Genomic DNA, 19923 nt, shown 5'->3' with positions numbered 1-19923 from the left:
CATGCTCTACGGCTCTCTGTTTAAGATGTGTGAGCGTCCACTGTGTGAACAGAGTAAATGTGATATGGTTAGTTTCCTCTGTGGCCGCATCTCTGAAGCTTCTGCTGGAGCTCTTCCATCGTGGTGATTCACAGGCCAGTGTAATAGCAACAGCATACAATAAAAAGCTATCGTCCATATTCATGCGAGAAATAAATGATACATCTCACAGTCGTTTGTTCAATTACAATATAATTACAGTTTGCAAATGACATGACATTTCATTCAAAGAAGAGAAGAGCAGCAAAAACTGGTCACACCTGCTGTTGAAGTGACATGTGACTTCCTATAAAGTAGAATGAACAGATGGAAAGGAATTTTATCCTGAAGTTGAGTGAGAACTGGTCCACCTACTCAAACCAGTGTGGTGTGCGGCCATCGCATCATGCAGTCACCACAACAGAAGGACATTTTAATCCTTGCTAAACTAAGCAGACCGGCCTCTCCTGTCACCTAACCTGTTGAGGACACGTCTCTACTTTTTACCACCGTTGCAGCAACCTGGTAGTTACAGCTGTTCAAATATTAGGCTCATTTCTGGCTCATGTGTGACATATTATTTTCTATATCAGACTCTTTTCAATAAACCAAGCTAAGGGTCATTCTACAGAAACGTCTACTTTTGGAACAGCAAAATGTTTTAAAAATGGAATTTTCTGACATTAAAAATTAAACCACATTAATATTTAACACATTGGCTGTGTTAAATAACAGCTTATTGATTCTTTAATATTTTTTGTACATTTATTTAAAGATCGCATGTACTGTAGTTTTGTCAATGGCTTTTTTGGAAAAAATAAAGGCTTTTATAAATCATTATTTATAAATCTCTTCAACACTTGTGGTCAGAGTTACAGAAGAATAATGATAATGCAGCAAAATAGGATATTATTATTCCATTTATTTTAATAAAGCTTATTAGAAGTGTGGGAGAGTTATGTGTGTTCCGTTTCGTGGCCATATATTTGGTATAACAATGAGAATATTTGAAAAAACTGTTTTTAACAAGTAATGATGCAATCCTTTAAACCTGAACTCTTGATTGTAGCAAAATTCAATGAACACAAAATTATTATTATGTCAAATGTGGCACATTTAATTTAATGTTGCAGGGGGAAAAAAAAACACAGTAACACCAGTAACACAATGAAACACCAGTGCATATAAGACCAAAGATCCTTATTCCTCAACTCTAATTAAAAAGATTAAATTCAAAAATACATTGGTAATAAGTGTAAGCACTTTGTGAAAGCAGCAACATTATGACTCCTTCTGTCAACAACTAAAAAGGTCCAACAAAGTACATTGTTTCAACCGCAATTGTCCACTACTCTTTTATGTCATGCTATGTTACTTGGTTACAACTAGAGGAGTAAACTGGAACTGTCCCAGTTTTACATTTCATGGTGCCTTATTTTACTTGTCCAGCTGTCCCATAATGAACTCCCAGAACCGCTGATCAATCTGACCTGAACATTTATTCAGTGCCACATGTTGTCAATCATAGTATATTCTCTAAATTATGTAATTTGTATTCTATTGCTATTGTATTTTTTATTGTATTGTGTTTTCTGTTGTATTTTTTCCCAACTCCCTAAGAATGAAATAGGTCATACCAGTGACCTCAACTAAAAGCTTTGCATGAAATCATAAAATAAATGAGGAAAATGTTCTGATAACTGAAAGGAGACAGTGGACTTCTTCATAGACCTTTAAGAAAAAGGAAGATGAATACTGATGTCATCAGTATGATGTCTTTATACAGTAACACCAGTGGCATGACTCCCAGGAACCACTACTTTTGTGAAAATATTTATAATAATTATTTGGCTTTTAAAAAAAGTAATTTATATCATATATTCCATAGTTGTCCATACACTATTGCAGTTTAAATGGTTGAAAAAACATGTTTTTGACTTCAAAATACAGCATTCACTGTCTATACATGATGGTGGGGCCAAGCACTTCTGCGGTGCTTGGAATTTTATATAAGTGACTAAAAAACAAATATTGCCAAAGTGATGGCTCAAGAAGGTGTAATTGTTCAAATAACAAATAGTGTGTAATAGTCCCAAGTGTAATAGTTCTGCATAGTCTAGGGACAGAAAAATGGACGTTTCCACAGAATGACCCCTAAACCAAAAAAAAAAAAAAAACCTGGGTGGTTTCACTCACATTCCACCAAACACATTTTCTCTTTTACCTGTAGTTGTATATCAATGCAGATAGTTTGGTGGAGATCTTTCTGAGATGTCTGCATCCATCCTAATACAGCGGAGGCAAATGAAAGGTAGTCTAAAACATTCAGCATTTCCTTGCTAGAAATTAGTTCTAATAAACAAACAAACAAACAAACAAACAAACAAAACTCTGTGCATTATCCAACAGCAAAGACAGTCAGGAAAGAAAACAAAGAAGAAAAAAAAAGTTAAATGTTGTGAGCACAAAAAACTAAATTCCACTCATCTACTAGTATTATTGGCGCACGGCTATTTAAACACCTGGGAAATATCTATCTGCATGGTTGGATGCCACCAGAGGGAAGTGAGAGCAGCAGCTGCAGCGTTGGACCAACAGGGCGCGCTGTCCTCCGTGAACCGCTGCCGGGTGCCGAGCTCCCCTCTAAGCGGCAGCACAGGACAGCAGACGGGAAGCCTCTCGCCGACAAATGGCGTCCCTCCAGTAAGAAGCAGCTGATTTCCTCCCGAGCACGGCAGCAGGAACGGTGGAGAGGTAAACACACCGCCCCCGGACGCCTTTAAAACAAGATAGCCCGCAGCTTTACGCAGGGTTCGTGTAGCAGGCTGACGGCCGGACGCTGCGCGCTCCTCAGTGATCGAGAGTAGAGCCGCTGCCCCGGTCTGCAAACAACCCCACTGTCAAGTACAACAGAAAGGAGAGTGTCAGCTGCAGCTTGAGCTTCCCTCTGCTTTGCTTATTTTTTCTGCGGTGTGTGTGTGTGTGTGTGTGTTATTTTTTTTTTGCCGATGGTTGTTGGTGTTCGTGTTTCACCAGGGCCTGATCTCAGGCGCTGCAGGCGACAGTAGCAGGTCAAATGTTTCCACCCCGACGTCGGAGGGACACATAATGAACATGGGCATCACCCCTTCAGAGCTATCCTCCTCTTCCTCCTCCTCCTCCTCCTCCTCCTCCTCCGCCGCCTGACTGGTTGGACGCCTCTTCGTTAATCCAATTCAGGAGATCATCTTTTCTCAACCTTTCCTGAGGTTACACCATCGAGACGGCGTTATCTCAGAAAGCCAGGTAAGGCTTTTGTGCTTTTATTCCATGTAACACAGTGGGGGGGGGGGGGGGGGGGGGGGGGGGGAGCACATCAGCTGTCAGTTTCAATTATAAACCGCTGTCGCATTATTTTCGCCATTTCCTCGTTTTTACAGCAAGATATCCTCCACCTGAGCCACTGCCAGCTGGCTGTAAGCGATCTCAGTGCTGACTTCTTCTAGTCCCACTCGCAAACTCTGTAACCCTCGGTCTTATTTTGGAGAAATTAGATGTAGTGAATCTATGACAAAGCACTGGCTTCAGAATTACATCAGTAAGGTTTTCAGTATATGTGTGTGTGTGTGTGTGTGTGTAGGGGGCCATAGTGCTGACACTTGATCAGAGTTGATGTAATTGTTGTTCCCCACAGCCTCAGATCATATTTATTTCCTGTGCAGCAGCTGCAGAGTGTTGCATCTGAACTCCGAGGATAACGTGCTCAGAGTGGATGGCTCCACTGAGCCCTGAAAGGTCACTTCGTGTGCCCTGCTATTTCCATTTTAAGCAGCAGGTCCCCCTCAGGGTACAGTCAGATTATAGATGTAACTATGAAACCAGGCTAAGTAGAAAAACAGAGTATTCCTGCAGCCCTGCGCTGGCCAAGGCTTTAAGGTGTGTGTGTCTGTCTGTCTGCCTGTGTGTGTGTGTGTGTGTGTGATGCATGACATTTATTTTCTAATGTCTGAATCCCACCTGTACACTGTGTTCTCATCTCTCACACTGTCACATCCTTTCAGGTAGGCTAACATGTCCGTATCTTATGGACACTGACAGTGGAGTTTCTCCAGCCTTTTCAGCCACTGAAGCAAAGATATTGTCAACATCCTGTTAAGACATTATGTCCATTAAATGTCAAGTGTTAATGTGCGGGGGGAGAGGGGGGCTGGTACACTTCCTCATGGTGTGTTTGAGTGCCTGGGTTTGTCCCTGTGCCAGGTTCATGAAATACATTCAACATATGAGGACGCATGCATTCAAGGTCGAGTTAAGATCCCGCTCGTTGTGTGCTATTGATTCTCTCTCCAATTTCATGCTTCTACTCATACCACAGGAGCTGCACACTGAAGCACACTTACTCTTTCTCATGTAGGGAACGTTGTGTATTTCGCATGGAATTTCACACACGCGCAGGCGATGTAGTGATGCACTTTTTCCATTCCTCTCAGAGAAAGTCCTGTTCCCATTGGGGAATAAATGCATCAGGCTCCTACCCTCCTCTGTCACAGATTTGCTCAAAACAAGAGAAAGATGTTCTGTACAAAACAGCAACACATTCCTCAGAGTGACCAGGGGCAGCCAGCCCGTTCCCCGAGGAAAGTGGAGATGTGTTTACTTAAGAGTAAGAAGGAATGAGGTTATGATGCCCAGAACTCGGCGTGCCATTCCGCTCTAGAGGGAGTACACACATGGTCAAAAATGTGCACACATGAACGTACATGGAAACATACAGGCGTGCACATATCAACAGCACTTTATACAGGCAAGGAGGGGCTTTGATTTTTTTCCATATTAGCGTCACACAGCAGAGGCCCTCGCTCAGTAAGGAAATGAAATGAATGACAAGCATTACTGCTGCATTTTGAAAACGATCTCTGTTGAATGTGTTATTGGGATGGTGGCGACAGATACAGATACTGTGGTCGTGCCGGAAAGTTGTTAACTGGATTTGTTTTTGTTGATTCAGCTTTAAACTGTGTTCTGCAAAACAAAGCACCTGACGGATTTGTAGTTGTATGACTTGGTGATGGATTATAACAACTTAATGGGCGAATATACTGCAATACAGTGAGTTTAGTAACTGCAGTACTGTTGCCTTACCTGCTGTATATACTCTCTGGTCCTTTGAGTCAAGGGTGTCATTTTACATTCTTGTGTAATCTGAAAGGTGTGTCTGGGAGGAATACCTTGGTTTTCCAGACCTGATTTAGTCTGAGGCAAACGTCCAGATTCTTAAGGGAGCATCTGTCTGTGTAACAGGTAGAAGTCTAGTCAGCCCTACATCTCAAATCAGCACCTAATGTTAAGGAGATTAGTCAGCCTGTGACAGAAATGAGCTCGAAATGCGACACCCATTCAGTTTAAGTACACTTTACCAGTAATTAAACTTCAATTACTGTCAGTTCCTCATTACCTGTGAGGTCTTGTGAGCGGTTTCACTAAGCTGAGGAGGGTCTGTGAGGGCCAGACGGCACTGAATATAGAACTGCCGTGGTTAGGTAACAGGGATTTCTGAAGACACTTAGCTGCCTCAGACATACAGTACATTACCACAGCGTGCTTTTGTTGAATCATTCCTTTATTCTTGTGACATTTACATATCCAGAGAAGTCATTTTGGTGTAATCTGATTTCAGGGGTTGTAGTCTGCCTGTCTGCAGTCAGGTTGCCAAGGATTATGCAACAGCTTAAATGCCATTTCAGCAGGGTGTTGTTAGTGTGTGTTCAGGGTGGTGCTGGTTTCTAGGTTTCCAGGTCTAGTGTGTGTGGTGTGTGTGTGTGTGTGTGTGTGTGTGTTGGGGTTGAGCGGAGGGCAGTGTACACACTAGTCAGTCAACAATGCAATCACTTGAGTTCTAAATAGCTCCTGAAAATGATGTTCATTGCTCAGGGAGTGCTTTAGCTCTTTGTGTTATGGCTTGTATCCAGCCAGTTAGGACTGCGTTAGGATGAGATAGGGATTGTTATGAGAGCATTATGTGATGCTCGTGTGTGCTGTGCTTCTTCCCGACGGCGGCTTGGTATTTTGAACTGGTCTCTCAGGCTCCATTCTCTGAGACAGGTAGGGCTCGTAAAGTGAGAAACTGTTATGTAATAAAGGCACCACAGATTCTGCTGACCGTCTGACACTTTCCAAGATTTAGCATTTCAGGGATGTGTAAATTGCAATAGGCCATTGGGGTTCAGTGAATCCTAGACAAAAAAAAGCAATAAGCCCACTTCATGTTGGACAAGAAAAAAACTGAACATCCATTTTATGAAATAGCAGAGTTTCGCTTTGAGCTCACAATTATTTGCTCATCTTCCACCATTTCCAACAGATATTCTGTACGTGTCATACTGACTATTGAGCTACTTTCAAGCAGTGATACTTCAGCACCATCCTTCTATACGTACTGACTGCCTAATGAGCGACACAGCCAAGATGTGTCTAAGAAAAGCGTTCTCTGCAATTGTGGATCCAGTTTTTTTGTTAAGTGGTAGAGTTTACTGCCTCCTGAAGAAAATGGCCCGAATATAGATGACGTAATATCAGTATGTAGAGATATTTCCAGTGCAGCTGCTGTGTAATGGAGTTTTACAGGACAAAGAAAATTCAGCCTTCTTAAACACGTGTAAAGTTCACATTTTGGTGTTCATCCCACGTATTCACACTGCATGGGCTTCTTTCTAAAGTTACTAATTTGGAAAAAAGTCAGAAATATTTCGCAGGAGGAGACATTAGTTTTTCCACCCACAGAAGCCTCAGCAGACTGTAGTCCAGCAAGAAATCATGTTTCAAGTTCATTAAAGGGGTACAACTCACACTTCAGCTCGACTGGGAGTAAGCCAACCCTTTGCTCTTACTATGTCTGTCTCTATCACTGATGCTCCCCACCTACACATAAAAAAACAGCAGAATATAACACGTTCAGGCCCGTACTCTGCGGGGAGTCATTCTCGGAAATGTTGGAAATCACTAACTGATGTAGAAGCAGATGAGTCAGGAGGTAGGCCGGGAACTGGGGCTGCCAGTGTTGAGCCAAAAGCTGCTGCAACCTGGCATTAGCTCGAGCTTTATGCCACGGGGGAAGATGGCACGGAGGCACAGAAGAACAGTACGGTGACTATGTAAAGCACCCATGGTCAAGAGAGAGTTGGTTGCGTGACGCTGTAGCATGCTATCATTCTTTGAGCATGTGCTCTTACAAAGCTTCTTGCTAGCACTTTGTCTCCAACTAATACTTGAAATACAGTGAGCATCTAAGCCCTGGAGACACATCTTACTCCCCAGTCGACCTGCAGCCTCATAGTTCTATTAAAATTAAGAAAAGATTTCAAGTTGTAATCCTTAAAGGAGCTATTTGTAAGTTTTGCTATTGTTACGCAGCCAATGTTAGCATTAACAGTAGTTTACTCACCTGGGGAAGAAATGTTGTGAGTTTAGCATCAGACTTCATTCCTTTACTTGCCATGAGCTGTCTCCTATGGTAAAAAGTAACACTCTTGTTTTGTGTCTATTTCTATCACTTTTTTCTTCTACTGAAGTTAGCATGCTAACAGCTAGCTCCAGCCCAGTCACCCTTGTCTCGTCACTTCCAGTACCAAGTCACTGTAGAGTCTGGGCGGCCCTGAGGAAGTAGCGCTGCTCAGAGGGCATATTATAATCCCTTCTCTTGTAAATACAATGATGGCTGAAGCTCTTGTAAGACTGGTAGGTAAACAGCTGTTAATGGTTATGTAGCAATAGCAAAACTAAGATTTCAGTCCGGGCTAAATTGGCGACAAACAAAGAACACTACAACACACAACAAATGAGAAACTTGTGTTTCTGTTAAAAAAAAAAAAAAACAACCGGTTATCCAAAAAGTGCCATAAACGACTGCTGTCTTGTTTTGTAATAACCAGTGTGAGCGCTAACTGCAATGACAGAAACATTGTGTTTCAGTTGGCTGCATCACATTAAGAAGGCAGTTTAAATAAAAGTGTTTGGTGAGTTTAATACTTTTTATATGAGCCAGTAGAGATGTTCTGTTGTACCAGAAGTAACTTAATACAGCTTGGCTAAATCCAGTGTCAAAATGGCAGACTCTGCCACTACCAGTAACCACAAACAGAAGAAACATTTCTGAATGGAAATACATTTAGAGGGTACGGCAGAAAACCATAAATAGTATCAAAAATGTAGTTTGATTTCATTAAAATCTATAACTTTAAGCGATTAGTGTGTTTGGTTTGTTTTTTTTTATTTTTTCTGTAAAGTTATATTTACATTTCTGAGCTTCAGTGATTGCCACAGGTGTTTTCAAGCACAACTTTGAACAGAAAACATAAGGTGTTTCATCAGCTTTCTTTTATCACTGCCTGCAATGTCACAGCCCTAGGAAGGGTAATGAGGGTCCAGCTTGTCAGGTTATCTGAAAAATAATTATTTTATCAGTAATTCTGGTAGCAATTTCCTCCCTTGTGTATTGCTGTGTGATTTCCCAGTATGATAATCCATTATGTCCTAACCCTGACAGCGAGTGGCTCATTTATGGCAGCTCTATCTACACTATGGGTTTTTAAACTTGCAAAGCTTGAACCCCAGAGAGTCTTTGTGTGTTTGTATATATCAAAATGAATGGACTGATGCATAATACAACATGTCTAAATATGGGGTTTACATTCTTTAATAGGGCCAAGTAGCAAGCAAAGCACATGCATTGTAATTTCATGAGTGAAAAAGATGAGAAGATGAATGTAGGCACTGCTCATAGCCTTCCTTTTAAATGTGTCACTAGAGTGTTGTAATTTCTTTTTTATCACTCTTTTGATATGTAAAGTAACATAGAGACAAATGCCTTTGGAGTGTTTCCTTTCCTCATCATTTTAAGTGGGTTTTATATCCTTTGTGTATCTGGAGCAAACCCAACAACAGGACGTCAGCGCATTTCCTAAGGTCGTTTTTGGCTTCCTCCTTCCCATTCTCCTCCAAAGGGACTAAGAGACTGTGTTTGCTTTACAGTACAAGGCAGCGGCTCACCAACAACAAGGAAGGTAAGGGCTGGAGGGCAGAACAGAGAGTGAGAGACAGAATGTACTGTTGTGGTGTGGCGTATGCAGTGTGAGCAATCCGTCTGTGGATTGCGAAGATGATATATTGAAGTGTCTTTGCCCCGGAGAGTCTGCACGGAGCAAGGAGGCAAAAGTGGATGCATGAGATACTGGGAAGACACACGAAATTCTTGAGTGTGTGCTCTTTTGTTTTGTCCGCATTGCTCGAACTCAGTGATTACTGAAATTGCTTGTGGATTGTTTTAGCCCACAAACAAGCTGGTGAGAGTGCCACCGTAACCCACAGATTAGGCTGTGAGTGCCTCTCTGTTGTAGTGGCTCTCTCCTTCTGTGACCATGAAAACTCTATTGTCCAGATGGGTGACAGCAGTCCTCACTGTGCAGCAGTCACACTCGTTAGTTTAGTAGTAGCTCTGGAGGGTTCTCATGAAAGTAATTTCAGTGAAAGGATGAAACATGACTCCATTCAGTGTCTCGGTTGTTGTATTATGCAGTCACTTTTAAACTGAGGTAAAATGGCATATATTTTGTTTTTTTTTTTTGTCTTGTTTTTTTTTTTTTTTACTTCTTGTTATGTGTAAGCTTACTGCGGATTGTACCGTGACCTGCACACTGCGTTTTGTCTTGACATGCATAGCAAAAGTTAGCATTGTTCAGTGGCATAGTAGATTTGTTCCCAGGGCTTTGTGTGTGTTTGTGTGCCTGCTGGTGTAGTCTGAAAGAATCTGGCAGAGAGTCTGTACATGAAAATAATGAAGACATGCCAATCACACACTGTCTGTTCAACCTCCTCAAGGCAATGAAAAAAAAGGTTAATTGCATGTGTTCATTCGTGTGAGTCTTCAAGCGATCCCCCAACCATCTGAATGTTGTCGTGAGAGCCTGTATGTGTATTTTTTACAGTCAGTCACAGTGTGACCAACTTCCTGATTATTAGACGATAATGCTTTTATTTTATAATATCGTCAAAATTTGAAGTAATCGAACAACTGTATAGTCAGAGTTTGAAATAACTTTTGCCTCCATGGTGTAGAACTTGTTTGTCTTGAAAACCGTTAAAATGGACTGAATGAAGAAGTGTGTCCACCAGTTACATCACTTTTAGACCGCCTGTGAATACGGCTTTTATTTGTTGGTTTACAGTTGCTGCCCTCAGTGGGTGTGACCTTAAACATGGAGATTTTTTTTTTTTTTTTTTTTTTTTTTTTTTACAAAAAAACAACTATAAATTCACGAAATCTACTCAGCCACCATTAATCAGATCCAAGTATCACTGCAGTATTTTTCTAGCATTTTGCTTTGGATGAAAATTCACAAGGAGTTCTAATGAGGTTTAGTTCAAAGATAAATTGAAAGGTAAAAAAAAACCCCAACCTGGCAGCAAAACGACAATAAAATAAAAATGAAGCCAGCAACATTAAGCAACAAAACTGAGTGAGTTTTGAAACAGTTAGTCTTGCCAATTTATTTTTGTTGGACTCTGGTTTGGAAGGAAGTAAAAGAGAAATTTTGATGAATGGATACAGCTGTAAAAGTAACTGCCCATGAAAGACGTGTTATTGGTCAGATGATCGGCAATATGGCATTAGACAAATACCCTTTCTTAGTTAATGTCAAGTGTGTTTCAAAGAATTTGCTTCTACTGCATAAATACAGGTACGATTCAATATTGTCAGAACATCCACAGTAGAGAGCTTCATCTGAAAATTAATCTTAAATAGGTTATATTGTGCATGTAAACATAAAGACTGAAGCTGCAGAGCAGTGAGAGACAACAGATTGCCAGCAAAGTCGACCTTTTGCTCGGGCTCTCTACATCTGTCAATAGAAATAGGCTCAGTGTGGCATGGCTGTCGTCTTCACTTAGCTTCTGAGACACTAATGTTGGAGAGTGAGCCTGTTGTCACTGCTCACAGCCTTGTTTTAAGCACTTGTGGAATTGGATAAGATATGATGTCTTTGGCCACTGTCTCAAATAAGGACGTTCTTCTAGTTCTCGGATCTTGTTTTTATGTTCTGTATTATTCTTTGTGTTGTACAGAACTGTATGTTGTCACTTGTTCAGTACAGTCTTGTCCTGTTGTTGCTTTGAACAATAAGACTCTGTGGGAAAGAACTGCCTCTTGCTTCAGCCTCTAGTCTGAATCTTTTGCTCTGTGCGTGTTGTTCACCAGTATGTCATCAAGTGTGGGGGTTTTCTTTTCTTTCTTGAGATATCAGATCAGCAGGGTGTGTTAATCGCTGCCTCCTCTCCTCCAGGTGCTGAGAAGTCATCCAGGGTGTGGAAATTAACAAAAAAAAACAGAGTGGAAGAAGAGCTTTGTCAACATAAAAGCCAATGACTGCAGCCCAGCTTGGGGTCCCATCAGACAAGCATTGAATATTTCTTCAGTGTAAATTTTTTAAAACTTAAAGGAACAAACATAATATTTCAAATGCTACAGAATCTCATGAATATTTACCACCAGCCTTTGAGTGCTGCCTAGGCCTCTACTCATTTTCCTAATGGTCCACTTCAGAAGCTTATCCCTGGCTTCCACCGGGGATGGACCTATGACGACACATCTGTGACACGGTTTTGTTCCACCCTCAGTACAGCTTCACACCCCACCAGAGGCATTTCTGAAGCTGGGCATTTTGTTTGCCCAATTTTGCTGACTTGCTTGTTCGGTCAACTTTCCTTGATTCCATTTCCAATCCATGACTTTTGGCCTGGTGCCACCGTTTATGACGTTAATGTAGTGATGTGATACACAATCAAGAGTCTGCAGAGGGTGTTTTACTTTGAAAAGTGACCAGATGCTCCATGCATTTTCTGTGTCAGACTTCCTGCCTGGCTCGATCTGCTCTGTGCAGCTTGATGCAGCTTCTATGAAAAAAAAAATAGACTAGGTGCATATTTTTAGCAGAGCACAGTGGAGAGCTTCTGAAACACACTGCAGCGCGTCTGGTCGAATCACAAGCATTGTCTGGAGTGGCTGCCATCCGCTCCAGTCAAATTCGGGGGTTACTGTGGTTTATAATTACAATTTCACATGTTTTCTTGCATTACCTCCTGTCTTCTGACTGTGTGGTTTTCCATTTTCACTCTTGTTTTTTTTTTTTTTTTTTTTTCATGATCACTGATGTTTACTTCCCCTTCTTCCTTCCTCTTTCTTTTTTGTTCCATCTCACATATCTTCTCTGCTTCTGCTTTGTCTCTCTCATGTCTCTTTGGCCAAGTGTATGGTTTCTATTGCTGGGCAGCATTAAAGGTGTGAGACTTCTATCTCTGCTGACAGACAAGTGTTTCTGGTAAATGTGGGTTGTGCTGCTGGGTTTGCGGAGCTCACAAGTTTCCTCTTGCTGTTGACACTGTTGCAAATGGCAGGTGACAAACACAATGAACACTTAAGCCATTACAACTTCTGGATTGACTGCAGTTTTGCCATTTTGTCATTTTCATCATTTATAGTCGTGTTATTGCCTCTATAGTGGAGTGATGCACCTTGTCATACAAACGGCAAATACCGTGAAGGTCACAGTACACTCCTCTGGTGGTTATGCTATGGAGGTACATGCACCTTCCTTCTTGGGTATATGGCCTGATTTATAATTTAGCATACTATTTATACGTCAACAAAAACACTGGACAAAGTAAATACAAACCAGCCTGAGCAGACTAATCACAGTCCATGAAGCGACTGTGTACTCTGACAATATTTAGCTGCATCGCAGCAGAAAAATGGCAAGAGACCAAGTAGAAATCAGGCTACGGGGTTTTTTGCCCCATATACCCAAGCATGACCACTGTCACTGTCTGTCTGGCCAAAACTGCAAAATGGACTCTGACTTGCTAGGTGCCATAACACACGCACACACGCACGTGCACACACACACACACACACACATACACACACAGCTTCTCCACACCACTCACGATGCCAAAATACATCTGGGTGATTGTGTAACTCCTCAGGGCATGGAATAACTAGGCCTATCAACACTCTTGGCTACCCTCTTAAAGCTCCCCCTCCATGTCAAGGACAGACGGTGACTGTCCCCAACTGCTGTCCCTCCACCAAGGCACGTCACTTTTCACATTCAGGGACTGAGCTGAAAGTCCCTGTGTGTGTGCAGCATGGGTTATGAATGTGGGTTAGTTGATTGTCAATCAAAAGAATGACACACTCTGGGATCAAAAGTACGTGGGTTATGGCTATGCACAGTATGACTTCCATGTGGTTTCAGTATTGTATGGTCTGCATCAACCTATGGCCCCCATATAGACTGGTGACCTACATTCTGCCTTGATAAACATGCTCAAAATAGCCAGTGGCATTTTCTATCAGGAGATGATCATTATGATCTTACTTTAATGCTGCACCAGTACAGTAATTCATATGAAGATATGCAGGTTATTAATTTGATTATTTACTCAATCATTGCCTTGAATCTTCATTTCGCATTTTTTCAACTATTTGAACAGAGACAGTTACCACTGCACAACTAATGCAGAAGATCTGGATTTCTATCCAGGAATGGGCAGAATTTGTCCCTAAATAACAACTTTGACCATCAGTCGCACACTTTTTTTTCTTTTTTGTTTTTGTAACACCATAACATCTATAACATCTTTTGTATTTGAGAGAGGAGATCTGTTTCCACACGCACCTCTGGGTCCCTGGTTAGAAAGGTAAACCATTGTATTTTATTTGTTTGCAAGACTGAGCATTAGCAGGCTTTGCTCTGTGTTCACTGCAGTGCTCACTGTAAGACGTGGAGAATTTAATAATCATAGTGCTGAGCAGATGTTCATGTGCAGTGTTGGTGTAATTTGTACCCTTCACTGGTCATATTACCAACCATGCAGCTGTAGTGTTCTTTCATGTTGTTACAGGGAATGGACACCAGACAACAGAAACACTGGTATACGACAAGTGTATACATTGGCATTGTTGAATTTTATTTGTGATTATAATAATTTTTTATTGGATTGTCCAAATAGCCTAATGATATCACTTTTTAATCAAAATATTGTATTTTATAATTTTTTTTTAGGGATCAGTTGATTGTTGATCACATGGCAGATGATCATTTAGGGGGAGAATGCTTTATTCTGACCCTGAAATCAAAAGCCCCTATTCTGATGTCGACGTCTGTGCGACACTATGCTTCTGTCCAACTACAATATGTTTTTTTTTCAGTAACCACGTGCGTCTGCATGCATGTCTGCTTGAGTGTGTTTGTGTGTGTCCTCAGTAATGTGTTCCGCCTGTTTGTTCCGTTGCCCAGTGGGAGCTTCCACAACAAGGTGACAAGGAGCAATCACAGGCAGTGAAGGTGAGCCAAGGGAGCCTGGAAGACTGAGGCAGTTGGCACACTGCCTCGTAGTCTCAACTTCTTTTTACCCCTTTTTTTCTGCAGCGGTGGACACAGAGAGGATATGGAATAGATGAAACTTAAAAGGTCCCACTAATTGGCCATGAAGAGCAGGGCTGGGCTCTTATGGGAGAAAAGGCAGGACACAACAGGGGAGGGAGGAGCAGACGGCAGGATCACTAAGTGCTTATTATGGACCCTGAACCAATCTAGCTTCCTTTTTTTCTTTACTTAACCACAAATTACCCCTGCTGTTCAATGTGCCATGATTTCAGATGATTCAGTATATGTAGAAAAAGCATGTGCTGTGAACATACATATATCAGCAGGTCGCAGTTACAGCAGCAACTCCAGCGAGACAAGGAGGAAATTATTGCAGCAGTATGCGAGACAGAAATGTTGACAAGAGTAAACTTGAGACAAGATTAGGTTCTGCTGATAAGGCCAGTCAGAACAAAGTTTGTTCGCGTCAGCTAGTGTTATATCAGGGTTCTCACTATATTAATTTTGCTGCAGAATATAATGACACAAGTGAACATCTGTTGGCTTGTCCCCAGACACGGTTCCAGCCCTCATTCCTGCCCTGTGAACACAGTGCAGCCTTCAGTTTTCGTCCGTCATTGTGCTCTCTCTAACTTTCCTAACAGGCTGACAGCACATTCCAGTAAATCAGCTGAAGGACAGCTTTGTGCATGTGTTGAATGATGTTAATATGAGCATGTGTGCGAGGAAAATGTGTGGGCAGCTCCCACTCCCCGAGCAGCTAACAGTTGTTAGCATCTCCCTTTCACATCAGCCATAGGTGTGGTACAGAATATAAATAGAGCCTTATGCAATGCTGTGATGTGACATTATATAATTACACACAGTAAAAACTGTCAAGCGAATTGAAAATCTCACATTCTTTCAATGTTCTCTCTCTTCCATAGGAGCAAGGTAGCCTGTGCACACTGGTGCATTGAAACTTCTTAATTGATTTTTAGCTGCATGCTATGCAGTGCGTGGCTTCATGTTGTAGCATATGAAAATGTGCTCTCACTCGCCAACTCTGCTGTAGTCTGTTCAAGTGAGAATTTGCATTTTATGTTGTGCTTTATATGTTAGGAAGCAGCATTTATGTGAATGCAGTTAGTGTGAGTTTCATATCAATTGTTTCAGACATAATAAAAAAAATCTAGGGCTCTAGTCGATAATTATTTTCATTGTAATGCATCTTTCAATTACTTTTTAAATTATTGATAAAATGTCCACTAGTGTAAAATGACACAATTTCCAAGAGCTAAATGTGACACCAAAAAAAATCTATTTGCTTAAAAAAAAAAAAAAAAAACTAACTAAATTTCAGCTCTAGAGAAAATAAAGTGACTATTGCTGGCTTGTATAAATGCTACCAAGGCTTACAACTTACAATCCTGTGCAATAACCTGCACATAACTCAACATAGGCATGTGTTGACAAGTATTTTCTTAGCACTCCTCAGTGCCATTTGAGACATCTCTTCGATACAGCACAGCATCCATAAACTTATTCAGCCCTTTTATGGAAATGAGGATGCTGGGAAGTGACATTGTGCAGTAATTCCCACAGTATAATGAGACAAGAATTGCTTATATACTTGATGTATGTATGTCTGTGTCTGGTCTTGTGTCATGGTCCTTGTGAGTGCCAGTTAAAGACTGACATCACTGGAGTGAGGTCATTCTCTGAGGTGATTTCTGGGCTGTTCTGCTTTTAACGTTAGAATTAATCTACAGTACAGGACTAAAGCTGGGTTTACTGTCACTGTTTCTGCTGTGTGTGTTTGTGTATTCATGTGTCATGTATTCATGGTATAAATATCACTGTATTTTTGTTCTGTTTTTGTTCTGTAGTTAACCTTTTTTTGGCAGCATTACATATGCTTTAGCTGCAGAATAAAGATTTTAAGCTGTAATGGATGGTATCATCCTGGTACCGCAGGAAGAAATCCCCTTCACGTCCAGCCCCTTTACGGAGTTCTCCTCAGTCACTCCTCTATGACTGTTTCTACCCCTTGTTACACAATGGATTGTTACTGCATATGTCTTTGTCTCTTGGATGTAGAGTCATTGTCAGATGAACGCTGCTGTAACCAGTTAAGGCATGAGTGGAGCCCAGACTCAGACTGATGACTGACACGTGGTGACCACTGCTCAGGATGGATGTTTGACTTCTGACTTGCTTCTGACTACTGTTTAATTGATTTTTGGCTCAGTGACCCGACCTTCTCAGACCTATAGTACTGTGGGAGGTTCATATTTGAAATAAACACACATAGAAGCACGAGAGGCCCACGTGCACAATCCCATTGCCTCGACTACGCTGTTCATGTGTTTGTGTGCATGTGTTTCTCAGTGATAATGGACCATCTAGTTAATAATGCAGCAGAGGGATCGCACTGCACCACGTTTACTCATGAAAACTCATTTTCCTGTTGTTGCTCTCCCTCCCTCCCTCTCTCCCTCCCTCCCTTCCCCATCCTCAGGCCATCCTTACAAAACTATTTCATTTGTCCCCATCGACCCGGTCTGTCAGTATTTGCACAGCCAATATAAAGTCTGGGAGGAGAGAAGCTGTTTAAATGTAAGAGCACACACAGTATTACAAAGTCTCTCTCTGTACAGTGTGAATTACTTTTTACTGTCAGTTTTTTTTTTTTTTTTTTTTTGGCCACAGGGTTAATGCAGTTCAGTAGCATAGACAAGGAGACAGATAAAGAAGCAGACTAATTTCTGTCTTTGTGGAACTGCTGTCATTCAGTTCATTATCTTTGAAAGTTGGAGACCTGTTCCTGTTGCTACAAGTCATTTTGAAGTTTTTATGACTGATGCTGCCCTGCACTTTAACCCTTTGCTTCATGTTGCCTTTCACGTTGATAACCCGCAGAACTTGTTTTTCCATCAACTAAATGCGGCTCATCCGTGCAGCTGCATTTGTGATTGTGGTTTAGTCGTGATTTAATTACTGCATTTCTGTGGTAAAGTCCTTTTTTTTTTTCCATGTCTTTTATGCCCTCCCACACACTGCTCCTCTGGGGTCATGTTTGTAAGTCTTTGGCTCCATCCAGATAACAAACTGCCATTTCAGCTTTTGTGTACGAGTTCAGCACCAACAAAATAGAGCGTCCTCGCCCTCTCAGTGATTTCTGGTCAGTGTGATGGAAGGTGGATAGATGGATGAATGCCAGGTGATTTTGAGTGAGTCAGACATTGAGGCATGTCTCATTTTTCATATTTGTCCTCTTAGTTTTTCTCACTTTGCATTTCCTCCTCATTCCTCCTACTCAAGACACGATGAGAAGATGCGAAGGAGGAAGAAGCGAGGCAATCAGATTTTATCAAATGAGACATTTTTCCCAGTCAAGCGTCATCTAAATTGACATCATTTAGTGGTAACAGGTGCCCGGCTGGAGCACCTGAGTGGGCTTGTAGCTGCTCTGTATGGTCGAGTTTTTTAGTCTGATGAAATATTTTTCATATTGTCACTTCAATCTGTCATCTAGGTGTTCTATTTTTAATGTATTTCCTGTAAAGCACTTTGAATTGCCTTGTGTCTGAATGGTCTTATATAAATAAACTTGCCTTGCCTTGTTTAATAGTAGTAGTAGTAGTTTCCTGGCGTTTTTATTTGCATCTGAATTTAATCACGCTTACTGAAGTTTTTTTTTCTCTTGCAAATTCATTATTATTCAACCCTGATTATGTTGATGATGTCTCATTATGCGCTGAAATAGTTCAGTAATCTTTTTAGTAAAAGATTTTAATTATGGTGTTTCTGCCCGATACGATTAATTTACTTTGACTAAACAGGAAACTACATTTACAGACAATACGGATGTGTTTAATGCTGAAAGAACTCAAGTCAACAATGAGAGCAAAGTCTTTTGTTGACTTTTAAGGCTGTTCACACCCTCGCTCCATACTATATATCTGACCCGTTAGTCACATGCGAGCCAGGATGTTACCTGATACCCTCAGGCAGAGGTCTTCTATCTGGTCCCGAGGGGCAGCTGAAAACTGGAGGTGACAGAGCATTCACTGTCAGGGCCCTGAAGCTGTGGAACGAGCCGCCTGAAGAAATCAGGTCAGCAGAATCAGTGACCTCTTTAAAATCTCTTTTTAAAACGTATTTTTATCAGAGAGCTTGTCCTGATTTTACTTGATTCTTACTGACTGGAATTTTTGCTGGCGACGGTGTGCTGGGTTTATTTGTTCTATGTGATTGTTACTTTGGTGGAAATTGTTTTTTATGATGTGCTTGTTTTGAAGTTTTTGCATTTAGAAGAATGCTCCATGAATAAAGATTATTATTAAGATCATTATTTTGATCCCTGAGTTTGTGCAGCTGTGTCTTCAGTCTGTGGCAAAACTTTAGTGCAGTCAGTGCAGCTGCAGTTTACAATAACCTATAGATTTCCAATGAAGTGGAGTATCTTTCCAATAATAGACTTCTACATAGGATGCACTCATGTATCCTCACTGAAGTCTCCTTTGGGATTCCTCCTCTTTCCTCTCTCCTTCTCCACTGAGCAGCATTAAGAGAACTGAGATGTTCTCACTAATTTCTGTGATTTTTGGGACAAATGAATCACGAGATATGAAATAAAAGAAACGAGATGGAGTAATATGTCTGTCCATCACATGACTCCCAGGTTTTGCATCTTTGCCGCTACAGATTTTTGTGTCTGTGTCATTTTTATTTTATTGCTCTAGCATGTGTCATCTGTGGATTGCCTTTACCTAGCACCCCACTGAAGTGCATCCAGTGGAAAAGCCTCCTTAAAAGAATAAAAGTGTTGTTGAGAGGGGCAGTGTGAAGTGATGTCATATCTCTACTAGACCAGAACACACTCTGTCTGTTTTTCCCTCCACTCCCCTCTTTTGGGCAGCACATGCAGACAGCACAAGAGTCCATGGAGCGATCATGTGAACTCTTCAACCTGTCTCCTCCCACTCGCTGTGCTCTTCTTCTCTGCCTCCGAACAGGCAGCTGCACATTGAAGGAGACAGCACTGAGACCAGTGAAAGCAAACTGCAATCTTCTCCTCTGCCATGCCCTCTCTTCTCTCTCCCATCCAGCCCCCCCCCCCCCCCACCCCCCCCCCCCCACACACACACACACATCCAAATTCTCCTTTAGCTGGTTGCTAAGCAGCACGGGGAGAGCTTGACAGTGTGTTGACGTTGTGTGCGCGGGACTTCTTCCTGTAAACAGCCGAGTGGGTGCTCTTTGCTCTCAGCTGCACAGGGAAGGAGAGAGTGAGACGAGACGGCCGAAAATAACCTTTTCTGACTCGCAGAAAAGAGATGTGATGACGCGCAGTGAGGAGGAAAAAAAAAATGTGTTATTTCATTTGGAGTGAAAATTTCACAGGGAGCTGAGATAGCTGATAGCTACAGGAGTTTTAGGAGCCTTTGAACTTTATTTCCTTTTTTTTTTCACTGCCAGAAAGCATGAGGCTTGGAATAAA

General features: G+C 41.5%; 1 protein-coding gene across 3 annotated transcripts in view; it reads left to right on the top strand.

Annotated features, from left to right (window-relative positions):
• Positions 1–2091: 2091 nt before the first annotated feature.
• The window catches only part of rnf144aa (ring finger protein 144aa), a 31835-nt gene continuing 14003 nt past the window's right edge, over positions 2092–19923 (top strand). Inside the window, exons 1-2 of one of the 3 annotated variants that reach the window (XM_071497872.1) lie at positions 2092–2772; positions 3055–3303. The gene's annotated coding sequence lies outside the window, so the exon portion shown is untranslated. Of the gene's footprint in view, positions 3304–7643; positions 9057–19923 lie in introns of those variants that run through there. The other 2 variants (XM_071497871.1, XM_071497873.1) reach the window with 2 other exon arrangements.

The sequence above is a fragment of the Trachinotus anak genome, unplaced genomic scaffold, assembly GCF_046630095.1.
Source record: "Trachinotus anak isolate AG129_WGS33_773 ecotype Australia unplaced genomic scaffold, CSIRO_AGI_Tana_v1 ptg000015l, whole genome shotgun sequence".
NCBI classification, from domain to species: Eukaryota; Metazoa; Chordata; class Actinopteri; order Carangiformes; family Carangidae; genus Trachinotus; species Trachinotus anak.
This window is presented reverse-complemented; position numbering and strand designations above follow the sequence as displayed.